The following is a 19320-nucleotide window of genomic DNA, read 5'->3' as shown; positions in this document are numbered from 1 at the left end:
GTAGACACGTCGTGCTCATGATTAGATGCTTGTTCTTTGCCAGTAAGAGTTGTCTCATTCTTTGTTCTTCTATTCCCAGCACCCTTAGCATCTGGAACAGAGCAGGTGATGAATATCTCTCTGGATCCCATTCCTGGCTCTCCAGAGCTATTCTACTCTGCCAAAGAGACCTCCTCCCTCTGGAAGCTCCCTCCACTCCTGGACTTCTCAGACTGGGCACATTCCACAACGGTAGCCACTTCCTCAGATGGATGCTTCACCTCAGCTCCCAGGTCAGCCATGTCTTCATTCTTCTCCCAGTTCCATTCCTGACTCTCTGGATTTTCTCTACCACTCCCTCCCTCCCCACCCTTCCAACCATCTTTCCCTTTTCAGCTTCCATTTTTGCATTATGGTGTCCTTTTAGAATGTCAGCTCCTTGAGGGCGCGGGCTGCCTTTTTCCTGCTAATTTTTGTATCCCTAGCCTGACACATAATATGCACTTAGTAAATTCTTTTTTAAACCCTCACCTTCTGTCTTAGAATCAATACTGAGTATTGGTTCCAAGGCAGAAGAGTGGTAAGGGCCACGCAATGGGGGTTAGGTGGCCTGATTGAAAAGCTAAGTAGGGGTCCTTCAAGTAGTGAGAGTGAGGGGTGCCAGATGGACTCTGTAGGAAATGCCCATGAAATATTCCAAGAACCAGGGGAAGCTTGACAGCAGACTGGATAGATACTCTAGAGAGGATTGATAGAAAAACATGAACAACAAATGCCCAGGACAAGAAGGTATGGAAGGATGGTGGAAGAAGGACCCCAAATGGATGGTGCCCACCATGCATCTAAGTAGGACTGCCTCTCTGGGTCTCAGATACCTCAACTACAAAATGAAAGAGGTTGGCCAATGACTTCCCAAGGTCCCTTTCAGTTCTAGAACTATAATCCCAAGATTTTTAACTTTCCTTGACATGTGTTTTGCCCATCACCTGACATATCTCCTAATAAATGCTTGGAAAGGGGAAGATAGATGGCTCCTCACAATAACCTTGGGGAGGTAGATGTTAATATTATCTCCATTTTACAGATGAGAAAACTGAGGCAGATTTACTCAGTGATTTACCCAGGGCTACATAGCTAATAAAGTATCTGAAGCTGGATTTGATCTTAAGACTTCCTGACACCAAGACAGTCCTCAGTCTACTGAGGTACCTAGTTGCATCTATTAAGTCATGGTCACCAACATAAAATTTAAAAACTAGAGGTTTAAAATATGAATGACAAAAGTTATTTAACTTAGTCCTTAGTCTCTCCTTTCTCACTTCCTGGCTTCTTGTACCTCCCACCCTTCCCCATACCCCAACCCTAAGTGAGTGTCCTAAAGAATTTTCCAAGGTCCTCTGGTCCAAAGAGGTTCTGAAAGACTCAGCATCAGTAAGATAAGACTGATATGAAAGAATATTAGCCCTCCCAGGAGATCTGAATTTGAATAGATATTTCAAAGTCTGGACCTCTCCTGGACAGTAGAATTAAGGACATTAGCCAGTAGGTGGAGAAGATTTTTCCAGGAGAGAGTGGCTATCCCAATACCCCAAATCTTCCAGGGTGGGTTGGCAAGTCCCTACTCTGCCTGCTTAAAAGGAAGGCCAGTCATGCTCCTGGGTATATAGCTGAGGACATAGTCATGTCTCTCTCTCTCTCTCTCTCTCTCTCTCTCTCTCTCTCTCTCTCTCTCTCTCTCTCTCTCTCTCTCTCTCTCTCTCTCTCTCTCTCTCTCTCTCTCTCTCTTTTTTGGCTAGTCTATACTGTCATGTTGATTTCTTCACACCTTGCTCCATGCTAAGATCTGAGCCAAAAATGAAGGCTATTCTGTGCTCCAGGCTAGAATTCCCATTACTACCAGAAGAGAAGGGAGAGCTTGTCCCTGGGGAATGGGCATAAACTCTGCATGTGGAACCCAGGAGAGAGAGATTTCAAAGCTCTGGCTGATGGGTGGAAGGACATTTTTTAATTTCTTCATTTCAAAAGTCGTAATGCATCCATGCTTTTTCTGTATCTTAGGTGGTGGGGAGGCTAGCTCCCAGGGGAGACTGCTGGACAGTCCTCTTCCAAGAGTAGATTATCAGAAGCAATCAGTGGACTTGATCTCAGACTCCTACAGAGTGACCTTCTGGGGGAAACTGAAAAAATAGCAGAGGTTAGGTACAAGATAACAAGATGGAGAATGAGAGGGTTTCACTGCCCACAATGAGAGGAAAGGAAAGAGCAGGATTTTTGCTGAGAAAGCAGGTTTGATTGGGCACATTTGTCTGCTTGGCACATCTATGACTCTCCTAAGGAAGCAGAGAATCTTGAAACTGGAAGGAACCTTAGAGGTCATTTGGTGTGGCTCCCACTCAAACAATTATCTCCTCTTCAACATTCCTACAGTTCTATCTTTTCCTGGAAATGCTGCAGAGCGCTTAGAGATTGATCGGACTTTGAAGTAGCCAAATTCATGTCAGGCCATTGCCAGTCATCTGGACTTTTAAAAAAATCTTTAGCTTCTGTCTTAGAAGAGATACAAGTATCAGTTCTAAGGCAGAAGAGAGACAAGGACTAGGCAAGTGGGGCTAAATGGTTTGCCCAGAATCACACAGCTTGGAAGTGTCCCAGATTAGATTTGAACCCAGGTCCTCCCAGCTCTGAGTTTGACTCTCTATTCACTGAATCACCTAGGTACCTGACACTGAATTTGAATGACTGGAAAAGAATGAAGTTGACTACATTGTACAATTCTGCCTAACTAAAACCAGTTTGTGCTTGAGTCAAGATACTACCCTATGGTGTCATTGGTCCTCTTTAAAAAAAGAAGATGATCTGGGGGCAGCTGGGTAGCTCTGTGGATTGAGAGCTAGGCCTAGAGACGGGAGGTCCTAGGTTCAAATCTGGCCTCAGACACTTCCCAGCTGTGTGACCCTGGGCAAGTCACTTGACCCTCATTGCCTAGCCCTTACCACTCTTCTGCCTTGGAGTCAATCCAAGATGGAAGGTAAGGGTTTAAAAAAAAAAAAGAAGATGATCAACCAATTCTAGCTTCTTGCCTCTCTTAATTATTTTCTATTTAGCCTGTATATAGCCTGTTTTGTATGTATTTGTTTATAGGCTATCTCCTCCATAGATTATAAACTCCTCGAGCATAGGGGATGATTTTTCCTCTATTTTTTTTTTTTTGGTATCTCTAGCATTAAGCATAGTGCCTGGCACATAATAGGTGCTTAATAAATGTTTATTGATCAATCAATTCTTGAAGTTTGGTCATCCAACTGTTGAATACTTCCAGTTTAGGAAGTCTAGTACAATTTTTTTTTTAAGTTCTGACTCTAGGGTTTAGAGGATCCTGTCTCTGTTGCTTACGTAATAAAGGTGTGGGGAGAAGGGAGAGAGAGAATGGAGTTCTCTCTCTTATACTTACCACCTTTATAACCTTGGCTATGTCACTGAACCTTCAAAAACTTTGGTTTTCTATTTGCAAAATGAGGCATTCAGACTAGATAGCTTTTGTGGTCTCTTCTAAGGCTTTCATGATCCTCCCATCATGTCTACATTTATAATCTAGTCTATAATCTTTTGAGTCAATAGGAACTCACAATCTCACGAGGCATCCCCTTTTCATTTTGGGATGGCTCTAATTGTTAAGAAGTTCATTCTGAATTTCAGCCAAATTTTGCCTCCATTACTTCTACAGATTTGGCCCAGTTCTTCCCTCTGGAGCTATGCAGAACAAGAGGACTAATATCTCTTCCTTGAGACAATCTTTTGAATATTTGATGGCTCCATCCTGGCTTCCTAACTCATCACTTCTCCAGGCTAAACATTCCCATTTTTGAAAAATAAAAATCTTTTGACATGCAATATTCCTCTCAATTGAAATAAATCTCTCCAAAGTCACTATTGACATTGTTGTCAAATTAGAATGGTTATTTTTTCTTCTGTCCTTATGTTCCTTAGCTCTCTGTAATATTTAATTCTGAAACATCCTCTCCTTTTTACCATCTATCCCTGGTATTTCTAGGGCACTCTTCTTTCATGCTTCTCCTCCTATCACTCTGATTGCTACTTCTTTTACTTTTTATTTTTTTAATTCCTTACATTCCATCTTAGAATCAATACTGTGTATTGGTTCCAAGGTAAAAGAGCTTTAAGGGTCAAAGAGTCAAGTGATTTGCCTGGGGTCACATTCCATTTCATATACTTACTAATTCTATGACCCAGAGTAAGTCACCCAACTTATTCTGGCCTTATTCTCATCTGTAAAATGAGTGGGTTGGATGTGATGGTCTTTAGGGCCCCTTCTAGTTCCTTTTGCCAGAAATTGTGCTCCATTGGTATGTCCTTCAAGAAGCCAGAGATTGTTCTATGACCATAATGGGGCATTGGAGCATGACCTTTGCATCTCCGTCTGTCTTAGATATTAGAGTTAGATATCACCTGATCATAATTGTAGGACCATGGGCTTTGAGTTCAAGGAGACCCTAAAGATCATCTACTCTAAAGCCCCACATTTTACAGAAAAAGAAACTGAGACCTAGAGAAAACCTATTACTTGTCCAAAGAAATATGGGTCATAGATAGAATGGCCATAAGTGGAATGACCATCTTACCTTTTGAGAGCTTCTTAATTTACAAATAGTTTGGAACACCCCTTCCAGCCCTAATAGTCTATGTGCCTGCCCTCATTATCACAAATATTTAGGGCCAAAGATTGATATATCTTGTTGGTGGTGATGGTTTATAATACATATGTATTCTAATACTCTTTCTATGATTCCTACATCATAGGGAATTGTAGGTTAGTGGAATATACACCGGATGGGGAGTTGGGAAACCAAAGGTCTAGTCCTATCTGTGCCACTTTTTAACTTGGAAACATCTCTGTCTCCCTGTCAGTTCCTTTGTCTTTAGAATGAACAGATTATGCTAGATGATTTCTAATAGTCAAAAAATCTAACTCCTTCATATTAGAAAATACATCCAGTAGGTTTCCCATCAGTATTATTCTTTCATTGACAGATCCTTCTCTGACTACAAGCTTTTATACTTAATAGGTAGGTTGATTGTTTCCAAATGATCACTCTTTCTCCTTAACACTTTGCTGCCATGTGCATTTCACCAATGCCAAGTCTTCTTCCCCCACCCCAATTTCAGAATGTCTTCATGCTAAAGAGCAGATTTTAAAAAATATTTTGAAATAATAGTGTAAACAACATGAATGCATTTCCCTTGGGTTTCCCTCTAGACATATGGAGTGCAGACTGTGTGAATTGCTAACTTGAAGTCCCAGAATGGTGGAAGACATATTACTCAGAGTGTCATTGGGACATTCCTGATGGCTTAGTACTTGTTTCGTGACTTTTTCATAGAAGAAATGTTTCAAGAATGAGAAAGGGAAGAGCAAGAAAGTGAAATACATGAAAGCAGACACAGAGAGAGAGAGAGAGTTAGATAGATAGATAGACAGATAGACAGACAGAGACAGACAGATAGATAGATAGATAGATAGATAGATAGATAGATAGATAGATAGATAGATGATAGATAGGAAAAGACAAAGACAGAGACAGAGACAAAAAGAGAGAAATAGTGGTATAATGAATAGAGTACCATCTGAGGATCCAGGCAATCTAGTATTATTTCTCAACACAAGTTAGCCTTGTGACTATAGATTGGCCTATCACTTATCCTCTCATTTTCCAAAACAACTTTGTAAGATTTTTTATAAATTCTTTTAAGTTTAAAGACTTTTAAATATACACAAGTTGTCTATTTACATTAATAGAGAACATCTCCATACCAGGACTTCCTAATCAATAAAATCACAAGCTCAGACCAAAAAGAAAGTTATCTGTTCACTCTCCTTTCCAATGGCTACAGTCATAGTTTAGGCCTTTCTCATGTTTTATCTGGTCTAAAGTCATGAGCACAGGGATGGGCAATAATTACCAAAAAATGTTGCAAAACATGGATCGGGACTAAAAAGCAAGAGAGAATAAAGGCATATAGATATATAAAAGCTTCATGTTTTTATGTTATAAATACTTCCAAGAATAGAAAAGAAAGGAGAACTAGAACATACTAGATACAAAATAATACCCAAAATGTGACGATGACTCTATCTTAATAGGCAGGATATAACTAATGACTGATAGAAAACTTAACTCAGATTCTTCTCTCTTTGTAGAGTAAGATCATTGACTTGGAACAAATATCAAAATCAATACCAAGGTAGACTAAGAAAAAGAAAATAACAAGATAAGATACACAAAGTATACTACTCCAATCCTATATAGTTTAGTAAGCGGTTTGTTGTTGTTGATCATTTGTGTCTAACACTTCATGACTCCATTGATCACAGCTCTCTATGGGGTTTCTTGGTAAGGATATTGGAGTGGTTTGCCATTTTCTTCAACAGTGGATCCCTTTTGTTACATGATCAGAGGTTACATGACTTTCCCCATCCAATGAGTTACTTACCTGCCTCTTGGTATACAAAAATTAAGTGAATTGCCCAATGTAACATAGCTAGGAAGTGTCTCAGGCTGGATTTAAGCTTGGGTTTTCCTAATTTGAGACCAGTGCTCTAACCACTAAGCAACAGCTGCCTCTATACTGATCTATTGTTGACATAAAAAGGAAATGGATCAAGGAATGGACATTGATATAGACTATAAGCATTTTCTATAGAAGTTTAACCAATGAAAATCAACTCTTCAAGTGATAGACTATTACAGTCTCTGCTCTTATGAATAATGATGGTAAATTAAACCCAGAGACAATGGAAACTTTCATGGTGGACTCAAGAAAGTTGCAACATATTACCAAAGAACAATGCAGAGGATGTGGCATGATGTCATTATAGAAATGTATAATGAGGAAAGATTTTATGGTAGGAGTCAGGAATAAATAAATGTTCAATAGCTCATGTACTCCACTGGTATCAATGTGATATCAAGTAACTAGAGGAAATTCCATAGAACACTGGGACATTCCATAGAACACCTTTGTAAAGGACTTACAGGAGGTGAGAATTGGACATGGACAGGAATGTAAATGAGTTATGATCACAATCATTAAAGAGATTAGTCACTCCAATTAAATTACAGAAAAATTCAATTAGTAAACTTTTACTAAGTGCTTACTATGTGCCAGAAACTGCACATAGAATACTGTGTATGAACGGAAAAATAAAAGCCCCCAATAAGGAATTTACATTCTAATGGGGGAGATACATACATACATATATATATGAGATACCATACATATATGATAACAAATATATAAAATAAATATGAGAGGCAGCTAGTTGGCTCAGCGGATTGAGAGCTAGGTCTAGAGATCAGAGATATGGGGTTCAAATCTGACCTCAAACACTTCCTAGATGTGTGACTGGCCAAATCATTTAATCCCCATTGCCTAGCTCTTACCACTCTTCTGCTTTGGAACTGCTACATGATATGGGTTATAAGATGGAAGGAAAGGGTTAAATAAATAAAGAGTATATGGAAAAGAACTAAGGAAGATGGTATTAGCAACTGAGTGTAGGAGGAAGAACAGGAAATATTTCCTGGAAGAGATGATACATGAAGACCTGAGTCTTAAGAAAGCCAGATATTCCAAGAGATAGAAGTACAGAGGGAGGGCATCCAAAGAATGGAAAAGACCACAGAAAACAAACATTTATCACCATTACAAGTAGAGAGATATTTCAGTCATGAGCAAGAGTTAGAATATAAAGTAATTTGTATAATTTTATAGAGTATTATGATAGAAAATTATGAGCAGCAATATTTCATGAATAGTGAGAGACAGTGAAAGGAAAAACAATTCATAAAAAGTTTGCTGAGACAAACTTAAGCTAAGTGAACATTTAAATATGAAATTATAAGGAGAATAACAAGCAGACAGAAAGTGAAGAAGACCTAGTATTTCTGTAACAAACTGTTTTCCCCATCAATGAAAATGTTGCCGCCACTTTGGGACTCGTATAACACTGTCATGCTCTCCTAGGGCAGCTCTCCAACCTCTGACCCTCACCTGACACCCAGCTCTCACTTGTGGCTCCTAGTAGCTGCTAGCATGCGGCAGCGGCCATACCCCGGGCAACGACTTTGACAGGCCGGTTAAATCTTGTGAGGGTAGCCATCCGGTTGTCGACCCCTGGTGAACTAGGGCTTTGCTCACCCAGCATATGAAGACTGCTTTGGCCAAACAGACGGAAGAAACCAATAAGAAGTTTCAACGGCTGAGAGGGCGACGCAGCAAAGCACTGTGGAGTGATTAGAGCATGTTGGAGCACAAAAGACAACATGGCCATCCAATACAGCTGAGGAAGTCTCCAGGTGTAACGACTTTCCGTGCCAATGGACCCAAGCTTCCAAAGCCGAGAGAGTGGGACTGTCTCTGTGCATCGACTTTTCCACTTAAATCTCCTTCACACACAAGTGTTTATGTGCACACTCATCTACATCACAGATGAAAACACACAAAGACAATCATCATCCTTGGTTACCGAGAGACTACTACTAGATGTGTGAGTAGAGATAAAGGAATTTTTAGAAGAGATGTTGAAGCGAAATACATCATAAGATTTGGTGAATGGATATTTGGAGCTAGTGAGAGGAAGAGAGATTGAGGATGACACCAAAGTTGTAAGTTTGAGTCAATGAAAGGATATTGATCCCCCAACCATAACTGTGAAGTTCCAAAGAGGAGTGGGTTTGGGGTAAAGATAAGAGTTTTCATGTAAACTATTGAGTTTGAGATGACTTTGGTATATTCAACCAGAGATGTCCAAGAATGTGGGACTGGAACTCAGGAGAGGCATTAGGACTGGGTAAATATATTTGGGGATTATTTGCCTAAAGATAGTATTTGAGCTTGCGGGAACCAATGAGAACACTAAGTGTTTTACAGTGAGAAAAAGTGAGGAGAACCAGGAGGGATGCCTACAGTTAGTGGATATAACATTAGTGAAGATCCAGCAAAAAATAAAATAAAAAGGAACCATTATATAGGTAGGAGTAGGACCAAAAGAGAGCTCAGAGCCATGTAAAATGGGAAGAGAAAGAGAATGAACATTTATTAAGTGCCTTAGTTGTTCATCCTTCATTTTTAAAGAGGGCCAATGACATCACCAGGGTAATATCTTGATTAGTGCCATGAATTGGATTTAAGTGAGGCAGAGTTGCCCAAAGTAGTCAGCCTCTCTCTTCTAGAGTCATCCAAGTCAAATGACAAGACAAGTTAAGATGAGTGGAGATGCCCCAGGACGCAATGGATGACCTTGGCATCTATGATGTCTGAGCAAGATCTAAGCACTCTCCAATGCCTGCTTCAGCTGCCTTCATGGCCATTGGAACAGACTGTTCTCATCTACCAATTCTTTTGGGGGGAAGTTTATTCATGTGCTTGGGGTAGACATCTCCCAATTCATCAATGAATTTGAGGCCTGTCAGTTAACCTCAATGGCCTATCTGCCAAGAGTTTTACCAGTGTAGCCACTCCTCATGCTACATTTATTTTTGAACCATAGGTGAGATTTGGGTGAAGAAGTACCTCAAAGGTGAATGAGCAGCCCCGAAAATGTTTGGCAAGTCCTCATGCCAGAAGTGCTTGTCCTCCCTGAGTATTCCATATACCCCAATAAGTGCCTAATGTGTGTTTTATGAAGCACACATAAAACACTGCTCAGTGCTTTATGAAGATTTTCTCTTTTGATCCTCACAACAGCCTTAGGATGTAGGTGTTATCATGATCCCCATTTTACAGTTAAGGAAATTGAAGTAGAGAGGAGGTAAATGGCTTACCCAGGGTCACAGAGATAGTGTCTAAACCTGGATTTTGAACTCAGGGCTTCTTGACTTTATCTAATCTTCTCTATACTGTATGGCCTAACTGCTTAAAATTCAGGGAGGAGAGAGCATTCATGAGGAGAAGACAGTCAACAGTGCATGACGCAAAAAGGCAAGAAGTAGAAGTGGGAAAAGGCTTTTAGATTCAATAATTAAGAGAACATTATTTGATAACTTTGGAGATATCTGCTTCATCTAGATTATAAATGGTTGAGGAGCGAGAAGAGAGGAAGTAGACATCAAGAAGCTGAGCTAGAAAAGGGAAGACAGATAAAGCTCATGTATATATTCTCTCATTTCAGCTTTACAACTACCTAGAGAAGATAGGCAAGGCAGGTCTCCGTGTCACAAATCAGAAGACAGAAGTTCAAAAAATGGGTGCCCAAGGTTACCTAACCATAAGTAAAGGAACTGATGATTAAACTCAGAATTTCTTACTCTTTCTACTCCAGAGCTCTCTCCACTACAGTGTGCTCTTTACTTTATATTAAAGAATCTTTCCAAATTCACAAACCAAGGAAGGATTGAACTGTGTCCATGCAGGGAGGTAGCATGCCTAAAATTACAATATATAGCCATAGTCCACTCTGACCTTGATCAGAGAAACAATACTTTGGAAAGGACAGGGCTATAGTTCTTAGAAGTAGCCTTGCAAACGAACTCACAGGCAGCTTCTTAGCAAGGGCTTTAAATAGTAATTACCAGCTCAGACCTCTTATATGAAATCTCCCTTGTAGGGGCAGCTAGGTTGTGCAGTGGATAGAGTGCCAAGCCTGGAGTTGGGAGGACTTCAGTTCAAATCTGGCCTCAGATGTTTCCTAGCTGTGTGACCCTTGCCAAGTCACTTACTCCTGATTGCCTAGCTCTTACCACTCTTCTACCTGAGAACCATTACTTAGTATTGATTCTAAAACAGAAGATAAAGGTTTAAAAAACAACACAAATCCTTGCTTTTTCAATCAGAGTAATAATTTAAGTAGAAAAAAAATCACCTTTATAAAAACTGCTGCTCTGTATATAGTGCTCTTCTAAGTCTTATAGATGAGGACAGATATCAACCTTCATGGTATCCTGTAGAGATCAAGATGAAGAATTGTACCAGAAATGTAGAGCTGGATTAGGTCTTATAGATCATCTCGATGGAGCCAGTTATTTTTCAGAAGTTTTACCTCTAAAAGATAAATGATTTTCCAAAAGCAATATGTTCAGGAGCTGGTCTGGGATCTAAAAACAAGTCTCTTACTGTCCGCTTCTGATTTCTTCCCAGTATGCTCCATTACCTCTCTGAGGGCCTACATATTTGAGACTCCCTATTCATGTATTTTCACTGGCTGTGCCTCCTGCCTGGAATGCTTTCCCTTTTCATCTCCACCTATTAGCTTCCTTCTCCTCTCAGCTAAAATTCCACCTTTTGGGACAGCTGGGTAGCTCAGTGGATTGAGAGCCAAGCCTAGAGACAGGAGGTCCTAGGTTTGAATCTGGCCTCAGACACTTCCTAGTTGTGTGATCCTGGGGCAAGTCACTCAACCCCCATTGCCTAGCCCTTACTGTTCTTCTGTCTTAGAACCAGTACATAATATTGATTCTAAGGCAGAAGGTAAGGATTTAAAAATAAAAATATAATTATTTAAAATCCCACTTTTTTGCAAGGTGCTTTTCCCAAACTCCTGTCCAATTTATGCTATACCTATAGCTTATTTGAAGGTAGTTTTTTGCATGCTGTCTCCCTGATTAAATCATGAGCTTCTAGAGAATAAAAACGGAGACTGGGTTTTGTGTTTCTTTGTGCTTGAGCAAGACCTTTGTGGTATTTAAGGAAGATAACACTTCTAGCATGAGGGCTTATAGAGCCCATTTGAAGTCTGCTCATCCACCTTTGGTGTCCACCTTTCACCCAACTATCACCTGTGGCTCTAAGAAACTGTAACCACATCCTGGTAAAACCATCTCAGCAGACCAGCTAAACCAGGTTATTTTCATCTGTCAGTGGAATGGGCAGTTGAGAATAATTTGTTCCAACATCATTCAGGTGGCTGAAGCAGGTGCTGAGGAGTACCTAGAGCTTAGTCAGACATCAAAGATATCAAGCTCATCCACTGCATCCTGGGCCATTATCAGTTCTCTTGACTTTTGTCTTGCCACTGGACTTTAAGGACTCGAAGAAAGAATGAGGCTGATGACTTCATGTGACTCTGCCTTACTTAAATCTAACTCTCATAAAAGTCAAGACATCACCCTCTAATATCATCACTCTTCTTTAAAAACGAAGGACAAACAGCAACGATGATCTTCAGTGCTTAGCCCAGTGCTTGACCCACATTAGACACTTAATAAATGCCTGTTGACTAACTCACTTTGGAGATTTCCTTCTTTTTCTTCTCTTTAACTGCAGTTTTGATTTTGCTGAGGAATATCACTCCACACTGATATGGAAGCAGGACCTAATATTAACTATTATTAATAGCAATAATAATACATTTTCCATGTGCATGGAACTTTATTTCCCCTCAAAGGATTTCACAATCATTATTTCAATGGATCTCATTGAGATCTACTGTTTTCTGCAGAATTCTTATTTTCAAGAGCAGTAGAAGAGGTCAATTTAATATAAACATTTGGGTGAAATGCTTGCGCCTGTAAATAATTATTCCCCAAACTTATTCCTGTTGATGCATGCTAACCACCAGAGGCATAGATGGAGAAACCTGCCTGTGCATTCTTGATGATATATAATGCCTCAAGTGAAAATTTGGTCCAAAATGAATGGCCTACAAAAGGAATAATGCTCCTCAAGGACCCATTGGTGAATATATTAACAGTATCACTTATACAAACTAAATCGCCCCTTGAGTCATTCTAATACATTGTGTTGTTTTTCTTCCCTCTTAATACAGCACGATAGGTAACAAGGAATTGTAGCAACAGCAGGCTATGTTTATTAAGCTCTTACAGTCAGCAGGGCACAGTGCTAGGCTCTCAGAGGAAGCACCAAGTTAAGATCAGTCCCTGCCCTTGGGGAGGTTAAGGCCTATGAGGGGGATGGCATAAAATTACATCATAAGGACACTAGAGAGGTCCAGAACAAAAGCGTTATGTGATACACAAGCTCTCCTACATGCCCAGGGAAAAGTTTAGTGAAAGCAATTCATCTCCCAAAATGGAGTCATTGATTCCTCTTTGGTCTGTTCTAAGTGTCCTATTCTCCATGTCCTTCACTTGTATGGTTTTCTCCCATCTCCATGGGTTTGCTCACACCTTCCCTCTTGACTGGAATACACTCCCCTCATTTCTTTTCCTCTTCCTGACTTCTAGCCCCAGCTCAGATGTCTTGAAGCCTTCCCCATGTCTTTTGTCCCTCACACTTATCCTCTTCTCCCAGGTGAAAGGAGTCATATTTTTATCCTCATACTTTTCATGTAAATTTTCTTGATCCTTCCCTCCACATTGATCTCTCTCACTCATCTTTGTATAATTCTCTGCCCCATCCCCATTTAGTTTTTTTTTTCTCCTGGTAATTTATTCACATCTTTTTGGATCTAGCCATGTCATCATCAGATTAAGGAGCTCCTGTTTGGCTGTAGAAATTCCTTCACCAAAAGCTGTCTCTAACTTATTTCTCTAGATTAGACTTGTCTCTCTCTCTCTCTCTCTCTCTCTCTCTCTCTCTCTCTCTCTCTCTCTCTCTCTCTCTCTCTCTCTCTGTCTCTCTCTGTCTCTCTCTCTCTCTGTCTCTCTCTCTCTGTCTCTGTCTCTCTCTGTCTCTGTCTCTTTGTCTCTCTCTGTCTCTCTCTCTCTTTGTCTCTCTCTGTCTCTCTGTCTCTCTCTGTCTCTGTCTCTCTGTCTCTGTCTCTCTGTCTCTGTCTCTCTCTCTCTCTCTCTGTCTCTCTCTCTCTCTCTCTCTCTCTGTGTGTGTATGTGTGTGTGTGTGTGTGTGTGTGTGTGTGTGTGTGTGTGTGTTATGGAGCCCTTTGCCATCCTTGTGAAGTCCATAGAGTCCTCCAATAAATAATCTTTTTAAATGTAGAAATTAAAATACATTGGATTATAAAAGAAACAAATTATGATTATTCTTTCCACATCATGATTTCCCCCATCACTGTTTCAATATGTTGCAGGTCAGCATAAGAAATTAAATGGGAATTTTAGGGGGGAGTTTTGAAGTTTCAGATGACAGGCAAAGGCCAGCAGATGACAGAAAAAAGTTTAGAAGCTCATAGATGCAAACTTAACCCAAATTTTGCAATGAAGTATTGTAAACACCCAATAAAACAAAAATTAAAAAAATCAGACTTCTTCTCTGGAACAAAGGGAGGGCCAAATATTTTGGACAGATTTCCCAAATCATGGGGGTACCCCATGCCTAATCCCCACAATGTGGTGGTAGGGATAACTATATATTGAAATAAAGATGAAAGGTTTTCCCATCTAAATTCATAGAGCACTTGAAGTTTATCTACGCACTCCTGGGAACCTCAGATTGAGAACCCTTTCTTTAAAGCGTTTCCTTGGACATCTGGGAGATTAAGGGACTTGCCTATGCTTATCCAGACAATAAGTGTGAGGCATGAGACTGGAACCAGGTCTTCCCTACTCCAAGGCCAGTTATATAATTATATAATATAACTATATAATAACAGTAACATTGCAGTATTCCCCTTCTATCTGCAGCATCTAGCAGTACTAAGCTTTGGGGAATTGAGTTTGAAGTGGAGGGGGTGGGAGAAGGGTTTTAAAAAGTTAAAACCAAAGAATGAGGTTCAATTCCTCCTTTATGGCTTGAGGGTTAACAGTTTTTCAGATGTGGAATTGAACTCTTGGCATGGAAGAAGGCATGCAGGCTCCAGCAGTGCCAGGGAAGGGTTTGCCCAGAATCTGCAGAGTGAAATCTTTCCTTGGGCTGCTGGGGCCCTGGCAAGATGTAACCAATGAGGAGGCGGCTGTGAATGAGGTTGGGTTTTCAATCACCATCATAATAGGAGAGAGGAGCCAAGGATGGAAAACAACAAAATGTGTTTTTCTTCCTGTGAGCTTGCTAATTGGGGAAACTATTTTCATTTCAACACCAAGTTAAATTCCTTTGAGTGACTGTCACCATGGCTGAGTCTCACTCACTGGCTTGGCTGGCTCTGTTCTGGTATAGTCAGGGTCCTACTGAGATGGTCTGCATGGTATGGAGGGAGAACTCTGGGAGATGGTTGGTCCTACTCTCTGAGACTACTAGAGAATTTCTGGATCTGTACTTGCCATCTTTAACTCTGCCCTGATGAAATGAAATCTGCTATTTTTCTGCCTCTGTTTCTAATCTGTAAAATAGCATGAAAGAGCAGTGTGTCCTAGTGGAGAGAGGCGCAGCCTTGGAATCAGGAAGTCTCAATACAAATCCTAGCTCTGATATACTAACTGTGTGATCAACTGCAAGTCACTTAATATTTCAGGGCCCCAATTAACTGCAGGACTAAGAGTTAGTTTGCCAAGTGCCTTCCATAGGTTATCTCATCTGATTCTCACAACAGCCCTGAGTAGAGAGATAGACTCATAATCCCCATTTTACAGAGGTAAAAGCTGAGGCTCAAAGAATTTAAATTATTTGCCCTGGGCCAACTAGCTAGCAAGTATGTGAGGCAAAATTTGAACTTGTCTTTTCTTTCTCTAAGTCAAGTGCTATATCCTCTGCACTGCAGAATTCCTAATAATGTAGATGAACAAGATCAGAGCTAGAAACACCTTTCCAGGTCATTCAATTCAAACTCTTTATTTTATACATAAGAAATCTGAGGCTCATGTGAAATGTGGCCAAACCACTAGCCCTGAGTTACACATCAAATAGATGTCTGAGGTAGGATTGGAATCCAAGTCTTCCTGACTCCAGAACAACATTCTGTCTACTGTTCCACATTGCCAAGTGGTTTATCTCATTTGCTTAGCTGCCTAGGTGGAGGGCGTTTCAGAATTGGGAGATCTGAACATTATTAAAATCCTAGGATGAAGTCTCATTCTGTCAGAGAAATAGATAGACAAACAGGTAGACAGTCCGTCACAGGCAGTCAGACAGCTAGATAGATATTTAGGTAGATAGATAGTTCAATGGATAGATAGATAGATAGATAGATAGATAGATAGATAGATAGATAGATAGATAGATGGAGAGATAGATGGAGAGATGAATGGATGGATAGATAGACAGATGGAGAGATGAATGGATGGATAGATTGATAGATATATATAGAGATAGATGGATAGATAGATAGATCAATAGATAGATGGATGGATATATAGATGATAGTGATAGATATTTATATAGATACATATACTGATGAATGGATAGATAAATGATAAGTGGATAGATGGGTGGAAAAATAGGTAGATGGTTAGATAGATAAATAGATGGACAAATGCATCAATGGATAAATTTTAGAAATAAAAAGACAGGCTTAGAGATAGGAGGTCCTCAGTTCAAATCTGTTTTCAGGCACTTCCTAACAGTACAACCCAAGTTACTCAGTTGCCTACCCTTTACCACTTTTCTACCTTAGAACTACTGCTTAGTATCAATTATGAAATTTCTAAAATTCAATACAAAAATTATAACATTAAATATAAAAAAATCTATAAAACAGAAATAGAAGTTAAAGGTTTTAAAAAAAGACTCATCTTCATGAGTTCAAATCTAGTCTCAGACACTACTAATTGTACAACCCTGGAAAAGTCACTTAACCCTGATTGCATAGCTCTTACAGCTCTTCTGCCTTGGAACCAATACACAGTATTGATTTTAAGACAGAAGGTAAGAGTTTAAAAAGAAGAGAGATTGGGAAAGATTTCCTGTAGGAGGTAGGATTTTAGCTGTGACATGAAGAAAGTCAGAAAAATCAGTAGGCAGAGGTAAGGAGAGAGAATATCCCATGAATGAGAGTCGGCCAGAGAAAATGACATAGAAGAATACGAGTGTCATTTGAGGATGACAAGAGGCTCATGGTGAAGTATACCTGAAAGGAAGGACATAAAAAAAGTGGAAAGTGTTACGGAAAGGGGCTACACAGATAAATACAACATGAATTCAAATCTGGCCTCAGGTACTTTCTGTGTGACCCTGAACTTAACCCCAGCTGCCTAGTCCTCACCACTCTTCTGCCTTAGAACCAATTCTTAGTGTCGATTCTAATAAGGAAGGTAAGGATTAAAAAAAAACAATAACAACAAATAAATACAATAAAATTTATATAAAATAAACACCAGACAATTCTGAGACTGGAGGAGCAAACTGGAGAAATCAAGAAAGATCTTATATAAGATGGAGCCTTGAAGGAAAATGAAGATTCCAAGAGAGGGAGGTGAGGAGAGAGAACCTTTCATGAATGGACCAGGAGCTTGAACAAAGGCTTGAAGCCAGGAGATGTAATGTTACATACAGTAAAGACGAAATCAGTTTGTTTGGAAGGTAGTATGTGAGGGAGAGTGACATGTAATCAGCCTGAAAGCTAGCTTGGAGGCAGATTGTAAAAGGCATTAAGTGCCAGACAGAGACATTGTATTTTATCCTGGGGGCAACCAGGTGCCATTGAAGCTTCATGAGCAGGGGAGTCATATGGTAAGCATTTTAGGAATCAGCTGGCAATCTTGGAGAGGATGAATTAGAGAGAGGGGAGGGTGGAGGCAAAGAGATCACTTAGAGACTGTTACAAGGCTGGACTGAATGGAAAGAAAAGGACAAATCTGAGAGTTGTGAAAGACCAGATCTGACAACTGATTGGACATGGGGGGCAGACTTTGAGGGAAGAGTCAAGTATAGGATGAGGGCTAAATTGTGACCCTGAGTGACTCAGAAAAATGGTGGTGTATTTGACAGAAACAGGGATATTAAAAGGAGTGACTTAGGGGAAAAGATAATGAGTGCAGTTGGGGACTGGTTGAGTTTGAGAAACCTTAGTGACATCCAAATAGAGCTGTTCATCAGACAATTGGAAATGCTTATCAATCCTTTGTTCTTTTCAGTTGACTTTTTTTATCCTTTTCAGGAGAATTTGCATATTAATAGAAATGAGAACCTTAAATTAAAGAGAGGAAGCTTTAATGGTGAAATTTCAGGCAATCATAATTGTTGGGACAAAGGAATCTTTTCAGGCAAGGAAGAATTTGCCTTCTCTGCCTCTATATGATAAGTCCTTCTCACAAACAAGTGGATCAGCAGTCATGACTAGCATTCATTAAGTACCTAGCATGTACCTTGTACTATGCTCATTAATGGTGTTACAAAAAAAAGGAAGACACAGTCAAATGTTTTGAGGGCTAACTAGGATCATGAATGACAAAGTCCTTTGAAAAGCTGAAATTTCTACTTTGATGCCACATGTCATATCATACATGCATTTATTAATCTATTTTTCTTTGTAAAAGAATACCCATACTTTCTGTTTTAGAATTGATTCTAAGGCAGAAGATGGATAAGGGCTAGGCAATTGGTATTAAGTAACTTGCCCAAGGTCACACAATTAGTAAAGTGTTTGAGGCCAGATTTGAACTCATGAAGATTAATCTTCCTTTTTTTTTTAATTCTTTACCTTCTCTCTTATTCTTCCTCATTAGAATATAAGTTCCCAAAATCTGGTTCGTTTTTGTCTTTGCATCTCTCATGCCCAGCCTTATGCCTGGTATACAGTTGGCATTTGACAAATGCTTATTGAATTGAGTTTGAATTATAGCCCCCTCCTCTTAGCTTCCCTATTATCATAGAGGGTGATAACATCCTCCCAGTCCCTCAGACTCACAACCTAGGAGTTGTCCTGAATGCCTCACTATCTCTCACCCTCCATATCCAAGGTATTTCCAAGGCCTATTGATTCTGCCTTCAAAGCATCCCTCAAATTTCCCCCCTTCTGTACTCTGACAATGCCATGACTCTGGTCCAGGCTCTTTTCCTATCATCTGGACTATTGTAATTGGCCTGCTGGTGGATCAGTCCACTTCAAGTCTCTCCCCATTCCAATCCAAAACTCTACTCAGTCACTAAAGTGATTATTCTAAACTTCATAACCCATCATGATACCCTTCTTACTCAGTAAACTATAGTGCCTCCCTCTTACCTCCAGGAGCAAATACAAAATGCTCTATTTGCCATTCAAAGCTCTTCCTAACCTAGCTCCTTCCTACCATTTCAGTCTTATTATACCATACTCCCAGCAGGTACTCCTTGATCCAGTGACATTGGCTTCTTTCTTGCTCCAAGAGCAAGACACTCCATTTCTCTGCTCCAGGTCTTTTCTCTGGTTGTCCCCCATACCTAGAATGTTCTATCTGCTGATCTCTATGGTTTCCTTTAAGTCCCAACTAAAGTTCTGCCTTCTACAAGAAGGTTTCCCTAACTGCCCTTAATTCCAGGACTTTCACTCTTTTAATTATTACCTGTTTATTCTATAGAAATGTTTTCAGGAAAGGCTAGGATCTTCTTTGTAAGGAC

The 19320-nt window shown here is 39.9% G+C and overlaps 1 long non-coding RNA gene across 1 annotated transcript; it reads right to left on the bottom strand.

Annotated features, from left to right (window-relative positions):
- Positions 1-1944: 1944 nt before the first annotated feature.
- Positions 1945-19320, bottom strand: LOC103102018 (uncharacterized). Its single transcript, XR_460165.3, has 3 exons — positions 19033-19320; positions 10859-10937; positions 1945-2156 (listed from the first exon to the last, which is right to left on the bottom strand). It is a non-coding gene; the product is annotated as an uncharacterized LOC103102018 (long non-coding RNA).

Source organism: Monodelphis domestica, chromosome 1 (assembly GCF_027887165.1).
Source record: "Monodelphis domestica isolate mMonDom1 chromosome 1, mMonDom1.pri, whole genome shotgun sequence".
In the NCBI taxonomy this organism is placed as follows: domain Eukaryota; kingdom Metazoa; phylum Chordata; class Mammalia; order Didelphimorphia; family Didelphidae; genus Monodelphis; species Monodelphis domestica.
The sequence above is the reverse complement of the archived record's forward strand: the minus strand, read 5'-3'. Positions and strand labels throughout refer to the sequence as shown.